Source organism: Dermacentor andersoni, chromosome 2 (assembly GCF_023375885.2).
Source record: "Dermacentor andersoni chromosome 2, qqDerAnde1_hic_scaffold, whole genome shotgun sequence".
Lineage (NCBI taxonomy): Eukaryota > Metazoa > Arthropoda > Arachnida > Ixodida > Ixodidae > Dermacentor > Dermacentor andersoni.
In genome coordinates, this window is record NC_092815.1 from 170979278 (window position 1) to 170987601 (window position 8324).

At 46.9% G+C, this 8324-nt stretch overlaps 1 long non-coding RNA gene across 1 annotated transcript in view; it reads left to right on the forward strand.

The window, feature by feature from the left end:
• The window catches only part of LOC140216177 (uncharacterized), a 112850-nt gene extending 110630 nt beyond the window's left edge, over positions 1-2220 (forward strand). Inside the window, exon 3 of the long non-coding RNA XR_011892868.1 lies at positions 1975-2220. This is a non-coding gene — a long non-coding RNA (uncharacterized lncRNA). The remainder of the gene's footprint in view (positions 1-1974) is intronic.
• The last annotated feature ends 6104 nt before the right edge of the window (positions 2221-8324 follow it).

Consider the following 8324-nt stretch of genomic DNA (forward strand, 5'->3'; position numbering starts at 1 on the left):
AATGGTGCACATTCAACACTTGCTCAGTACTGCTAGATGACGAAACATCTTCATGAAATTCAACTTCACTGACTCGGCCTTGCATTTGGGTTAGCTTGCGGTTGCATACCCTTTGAAAGTGGCCCTTGCGACTGCAAAATGAACAATTCTTGCCATGCACTGGGCACTGCGATGCGGACGCGATGTGGTCCCGCGAGCCGCATCGGAAACAATGTGGCGAACCGGAGCGGCTACTCTGTTCTCGGTTCCGCTCAGGGGGGCGGTTCCACTGCGGCACACGTGAGCCGCTCGCGCTCCTCGTTGAACTCTGCTGAAAGGTGGCTGCCGGTTATGAATTTCTTTTTTTCGAAGAATGCGAGGATGGTTTACGACGCTGCCGCAATGAAATTGCCGCGACCGAAGCAGAAAGTTCCTTTAGCTCTTCAGCCACTTGCTCAAACTGAAGTGCAATTCGAACTGAATGCTCGAATGAAAGTGTGGAACCCTCAAGCAATAACTGCTCACTTACGCGATTGGAAGCTATGCCGGTAACGAATTGATCCCGCAGAGCATCATCTTGCAAGGCAAACGAACAATGTGATGCTAGCTCCCGTAGAGCGGCAACAAATTCATGATCGGACTTGCCTGCATTTTGGCTGTGGCGGTGAAAGCGATGACGCTCAATGATAACGTTGCGCGACGTCGAAAACTGGTGCAGAGTCGTATTCGTCAGGCAGGGCCACGACAGACTTGTCATCGGCGAGTGCTGTGGCACTGGTCTCTGCATGTAGTGTCTGATAAATGCGCTGGCCCTCCACCCCCAAACAATGCAAAAGAATAGCCTTGCGTTGCTGTGGCTTGAATGCGGCAGCTCCGGACGCCAGCAAGTACACGTTGAACATCTGCTCCCACTGCTCCCATGGCAATGAAGAGCGGCCGGTCGTCGGAAGGAAAAACGGTGGTGGAGCAAGCCCGGTGAAGCTCATGGTGGGTGGATCCAGATGGCGCAGCAGAGCTGGGGTTAAGTTCACAACATCCTCGTCACCAATGTGGTATTTTTGAAGGTGAAGTCAGGCTCCGGCCGTTCCGATGTAAAAAGCCATTTATTGAACACATACAACCATATATATAACGAAAAACAGAAGCGCCCCCTGGAGAATAAATAACTCAAATTAATAACGAAACTGAATACAACAGGTTGCATATGCCATTCGCGACAAACTGTCAAGATATTTTATCACAGATGGCAGGGTGCCATGGCAGGGAGCCATGTGAAAGACTGCAGATAGTAACAGCCGTGCAAGTAGGTTCAAGTAGGTGCTGAACCACTATGTAGCACGAAAATTATTACAACATGGAATAAAGAAATTAAAAAAAAGACAAAGTGTGGTAAACAACATACTAATGAGTTTCATTTCGTTTTTCTCTTGCTGCTTTGATTTTCTGGTGCATCAAGTCCTGCACAGCATGCATTGTGTCAAGCTGCTCGTCAAGTGACAAAGTACGCATCATGCCAACCATAGTAAATGCAAAATGGTATAGCATGTCTTTTTCCTGCTCTTTCTGTGCGCGTGATGCTTTCAGATGGCTGAGGCATTCAGCTGCCATGGCCACGCTGGGAGGAGTGTCCTCAGATGGACTGAAAGTAGACATAGTTGTTTTTCACTATGTCCGTCAGAATACAATGTTTCTTAACTTACATCTTCTGGTTCTTTGATGTTCGCCATGACTTGCGTGGCCTTGGCGCACTGCTGAAATTGAAGGTTTGAAATTACTAAACACACTGTACCTCTACTTGCACAGTGCATGTGCAACAACATCCTCGCCTTGCAGTTTGCTTCTCCACAGGTCTATCTTGTAGGTCTTCCTCTGTCGATCTGTGTGAATGAATGCCATAGTTTATGCATTATGTATCTCACAGACATCTGTAAACGTGATTGTTTTTGTTTCATTGTTTCAGCCTGTAGTAAGATGTGAAATCTTCATGTTTCAAAGGTGTCACTCGGAGTTCGATGACCACTACTCACAGTAGGGAAAATGTCAGTTGGAGTAGCAAGGACACTTCCGTCGGTTGAGCTGCTGCCACCTTGTTCCAGACAATCTTGCCCCAGCATTTCATCTGATAAGAACTGCAGTTCTTCATCCTGGCTAATGTTGCCTCCTTCTGCTGGCTCTTCCATTCTACATCAAGTGGAAACAAAGCCGTTTTTTCATGCTTACACACAATAAATGTTCTAAATGATCTGGCCTCATTATTTATGCACAGTTATTGCCTGTATTGCAAGAGAAAACAGCTGGCTTCTAAAAACCGCTGTGTGCATCAGCAGTAATGCTTTCATACAAAAATGAGATCACATGTAGCTTCATTTTGCAAAACTTGTTAAGAATAACATAAAAGTTAAATAATTATTACAATATATAAAGGTATTGTAATAGCATTTTATGCTGAAGTTTTAAAACCGTGTTGATTTTTTATTGGTATGAAGTGCATAGAACTTACCGTTGACACACCTGGAATTCTAGGTTGCTCCAAAGGCTGTAAAGGTAGAGTTTGACACAAACTAAGTCGTTCAGGAAGTAATGCTATGCTTTAAAGTGCAGGATACACACTCCACAATACAGGGGTTACTGAGGAATCGGTCTGGTAACAGCACTTACATAGGCTCTTCATACACTATTTCCATAATTGGAACCATAGTTTCAAAGTGTTTCCACTTAATTGTGGGTATATCTTTTGGGAACGGTTCGGAGGTCGCTTCTCCGAAGACCGCCAACCCCCACAGGCCGATCGTAACAGTTCCTCAAATTGAAACATTTATGCCCCATTTCTGCGTTATGTTACAAATAATACTTAAATGCATGACTGATTTGCAGGCTTGTAGAACGAACTCAATTCTGCTTGCTGATATTGTTGGAGACTTCCAGTTTGTGCATAACATGCTCTCAGTTATTTTAAATTTTATTAAGCGCACATACATGTATCTGTAACGTAATTCTTGTACAAAACCCCAAAACCATTACTTATGTTCTCATATTGTTTGATTTCTTGAGTCGTATTTGTACAGCGTGAAACATATTCTTTGTTGGATTGTAACCGTATACACCTTTAAATCTCATCTGAAGTGTATTTGTGTTGAGGCAGGTTGCAACTACCGTAAGAGGGCTAAGGACTTGTGAGGCGTTCCCAAGCCTTTAGCTTTACATCACCTGCAAAAAAGCTTTGCCAAGTTGTGATACAGAATTTTGGGGTGACCTAGGGATGTCTTTACTATAACATTTGTGATGGGTGTGAAAACAACACCAAAAGCGTAGCATGCAGCAAAGTGCATAGGAAAACTAGGTTTCCTTTTGCAAATGCGCCTTTTCTGAGGTACTGTGTGTTCTGGATGTCTTCATTTACTCATTATTCACATAATTTCTAGCATGCTAGTCTTGCTTCTGTGTTGTTATTAATTGTAATACCAATAATCTTGAGTTTTGGCACTCTACATGTAATGTTTTTGAAGGTCATGTGGAATGTGCAATCATTTGTTCACTTTTACATCAACCTACTTCTCTGCTGCCATTGTAGTGTCATGCTCCTAATGGAGTAAACTGCGGAGACAATAAATTATATGTGAGGACTGTTACGAGACAGTAGGCATTTCATTTCGTACAACAAAGGCAAGGAGCATACATGACATGTCATCACTATTTCCAGTGCATTGTATGTCCTGCAACTGAACTGTACCAGTTTAGACTCGGGAATGTGTGCTTCCTGATTATTTGTAGCTGCAAGGATAACAGGACTGCACATGTGATTTAATAATGCCCTTTAGCCGAGATGGTAGTGCTGTCTGATTGGCGAGGTATGTTTATTTTAACATTTTTACCGCTCATTTACCATCAGGATTCCAATGCATGCAGTTCTACTCACAGTGAGAGAAATGCTGTTGTACCAGGGCACAGCGGATGGCATTGCCATCCTCGGTTCCATAGTTTGACACAGCCCCAACCTCTGGAGGCAGCTGGCATGCTTCAGAACTGCGGCATGCGTAATGTTTTGCCACATTGTGCAGTATGCATCAATGATGGCTGGGCACTGGTCTGGAGCCATGCGCAGCTCTGCGTGCAGGCAGTGAAATCGCCGCTTCAGCTGCCCTATATACCTGCAAAGTAGTTTACGGCAATGCTGTTGTACAACTGCTAATCTTGTGATGTGTCTCAAGATACATGATACTGACCACTACAGTCATTACATACAAGCCCTGTGAAGTACATCAAGTGTAATTATCTGTCAAGCAGGTAAAGGTATAGCAAGTGATATTTTAGCTCGTTTATATCAGGGAAGGAAATGAAGCCAGTATGAGAGATCATGTGGCTAATTGGCCAGGCTCGAGCAGATGCACTGTGTTGTAGCTTCGACGGGGTTGCCGGACGGAGGATCTACGACATGAGGCCTAAACAGCCGGGGTGCACAGCACCGCAAGAAAGAGCCGGACTGCTTCAGTCGGGGACCAGACAAAGAATGATTTTATTTCCGCGAGGGGAAATGCTGCAGGCAATTTACAGCGTCTGGCGCTGAGTGGCGCTCTGATGTAAACGACCCAAAACCGAAACCAGAAGTCAACACAGGATACCACATCACCTCTCCCTTGAGAGGAAAATGCGCTACTCGCTCTCCTAGCAACAAAAGTAAGTCATGAGTTACAGAAGAACACATGTTAGCACTGTAACACGCGTGTTTAGTGATGACATCTTTGGCTTCTCCATTTTAAGAAAAGCACACAACATGAAAACTGAAAATGAACACGATTGATTGCACTACAGTTCTGCTGAGTTTCAGTACCCGTCTTGGGAAGACGACGAGATGCAGACTTGCACACACAAATCACACATGAAAAAAGTTCCCAGAGTACAAAAGTAGACAGTGCAAACATCTGTGTGCCCCCTGGGACAGCACTGATGGGTGGCTCATTCGCCGTGAGCCTGACTCGAGACAGCTCTGTGGCTGTCGTGAATTGAACATTGTGCGTAAAAGCACTTTACACTCCAAGTTGTGATAGTCCCCCTGTAAGAATGCTAACGACCTAAGTAATGTTGAAAAACTTTTTTGGCATGAAAGGCCAATTCCTATGGCAGTCAGTACCGTAGTAATGATGTGCGTACTGCACGATTACGCTACAAGAAACGTAATGCATCCCTTATACCAGTAGTAACTGGAAGAAAAGGTGGGAGACAATCATCAAGGGAAGGGTAGTCACTGGAGTGACTCTATTCAGTGAATTTTCCAAGGAAATCCTTTAGCGCAGGGCATTTCACAAGTTTGGATGCATTCCATCGTTTGCCATTTTCAAGCGTGAAAGTATTGCGACCTACCCTACGGTAAATCTTAAATGGTCCCGAGTATTCAGGACCAGCCGTTCTCGAGTTAAGTACTTGGACAAGATCTCCTGGACGAAATTGAGGGCATTTTGTTGCACGACGACGGTCCACATACGTCTTGACACTTCTGGCGTAAGAGCCAAATTCGCATGCAACCACTTCCTTAATAGTCTGGAAGCTGTATTCAGTATCCTGATCCCAGACAAACGATTGTCCTTGCTTTAGCAGTTTCCTAAGCAGTTCTGCCAATTCAGCATATTGCGGGATCAGTTTAGAGTAGTATCGCATGAGACCAAGAAATGAATGCAGCGACTTCTTGTCAGTTGGTTGCGGTGCATCAACAACTGACTGAACTTTGTTTGCCAGCGGCGAAATGCCGTTCGCACTGAACCTATGTCTAAGAAAAGTGAGCTCTGGGACACTGTATACACACTTTGCATTTAGCTCCATGCCAGCAGCTGAGATTCTGGAAGGCGCAGTTTGCAGATTCTTATCATGCTCAGCTTGTGTGCGGCCCCAAACAAAACATCATTCAGGCAGCACAAGGTACCTGGACAGTCTTTTAAAACAGATAACATTATCTGCTGAACAGCGGAAGGTGCAGATGCCAATCCGCAACACACTCGTTTAAAGCGAAAGAGACCATCGTGAGTAATGAATGTAGTAAGCACACAGCTTTTCTCGGCCAATAAGACCTGATGATATGCGGACTGTAAGTACGACTTACTGAACACAGTAGCACCAGCGAGTCAATGCAACAGTTCATCAGTTGTCGGTAGTGGAAAGGCGTCAATGATGATAGCCTTGTTGGGGTCTCGAAGATCGACGCAAAGTCGAATGGAATTGTCCTTCTTTCGAACGATGCCAAGCGGAGAAATCCACTCGGACGCAGTGACATCAGCTGATTCCAGGTGCTGCAGCTCGGCGGAGACTTGCTCCCAGAGAACCAGAGGTAGGACGCAGTTTCGCGGAGACTGGTTGCACTGAAGGTCGGAGACGAACGTCATGGACGAAGCCCTTTACAAGTCCCAATTGTCCTGAGAACAGATGGGTGAACTCTGCTGGAGCGTTGTGTGGAAGAGACGCAAGCTGGATGCTTGGGTCAGCTGGAAGTACTGATACTTGTTGACATGTGAGCGAAGACCCTTGAATGTCAATGCCCAAAGCTTGAATGGCGTCTAAGCCTAGAAGAGAAGTGCCTTGGTTCGTGACGTGAAATGTCACTACTGCAGCCTTGTTGCGATACTTGACGAGCACAGAGAAACGTCCTGAATGCAGAATTTCTTGCTGCGAATAATTCTTGAGTCGAAGACTCGGAGGAGATAATGGAAAAGCTTTGAAATGTTCTTAGGGAGCTGTTCATAAGCGACACCGTAGCTCCTGTGTCCACAAGCAACTTGAGTGTAGTATTCGCAATGAGGACTTCGGCACGAATTGTTGCCGGACGGAAATTCGGTGCTTAAATTGTAAGCACAAACGGGACTGAAGTGCCTGATTCTGTCTCGGTGGTTGAAACAAGCTGAGATTGAGCAGGGGACTGTCGATGCCTTCTGTTCCTCAAATGGCAGACCAAAGCACAATGTCCCACTTTTCCACACTCACGGCAGGTAACGTGCTTTGCCGGACAGGCTGGATCGGATGCGATGTGGTGAGGTGAACCCCATCGGTAACAATGAGGTGCGAACTCTCGACTGGTTTCACAGAGTTCGGGCCGGGTGTCACGTTGGCCGGCTGCTCGAGGATGTGACTGTCCGCCACGCCGTTAATCGCCATCTTGAAGGCGCCGGGTCGAGGGAAAAGGGGGGCGGGAACCGCCATCTTGCGCGCCCAGGCGAGGAAGGTGATGGCTGTCAGCGCCATCTTGGCGTTGCGTCGAGACGCGCTGAACAGACGAGCTGTTGAAGACTTGAAGTTCTTTGTGAACTTGCTGTACGGTTCGTCCGATTTCCTGGGCCTTCTTGAGCATGAGGGACGATCGTTCATAGAGTAACCTTTCTCGTATTCTTGTTGATGCGACGCTTTGGAGGATTTGGTCGCGAAGGGACTCGTCGTACCAAGTGCCGAACGCACAAGCACTAGCCTTTGTAGCGCGGTGACAGTCCTGAAAGATTTCTCCGGGAAGTTGCTTCCTGTCCCGGAAGATAATCTGGTGCTCCAGGAGATTGGTGCTTTCTTCGTAGTGCTGGTCGAAGATGCTTAGAATGTCTTCGAACGTAGTACCCGCCTGGTCCGTCTGCGACGCGAGGTCGTAGTAGAGACGCTGCCCCTCGAAGCCTAAGTTACTCAGTAAAATGGCTTTCTTCCTCTTGTCTTGTAGTGCCTCGCCTCCGGTTGCCTCGAGAAACATGCGAAAGTACCGTTTCCATGTGAGCCACAGTACCGCAGGAGTACCGGGTAGCACTAGGAAAGGCGGCATAGGGGGTACGAACGCCATGCTGGGCACCGAGAACAAAGGCGGAGGAGTTGCGGTTGACGGAGGAGACGTAGTTGCGGCATCTTGCATGCCAGGAGCAGAAGTAGTACGGCAAGGGCATGTAGGAAGTAAAGTAAACGGTTTACCTCGTCGCCAGTTTGTTGTTGCTTCGACGGGGCGGCCGGACGGAGGATCTACGACATGAGGCCTAAACGGCCGGGGCAAGCAGCCCCGCAAGAAAGAGCTGGACTGCTTCAGTCGGGGACCAGACAAAGAATGATTTTATTTCCGCGAGGGGAAACGCTGCAGGCAATTTACAGCGTTTGGCACTGAGTGGCGCCCTGACGTAAACGACCCAAAACCGAGACCAGAAGTCAACACAGGATACCACACACTGCAGATAACACAGACAGGATGGAACAGGTGAAAAACCATGCCGACAGTGCTCACTCGCTTGTGTTCACCTGTCTCATACATTGTAGCTTGCCCTGAGTCAGCACGAGTACAACGCTGGTACGAACATGTACAGGAAGGAGGACAAACGCAGCCTTAGTACCGACTGCACAGG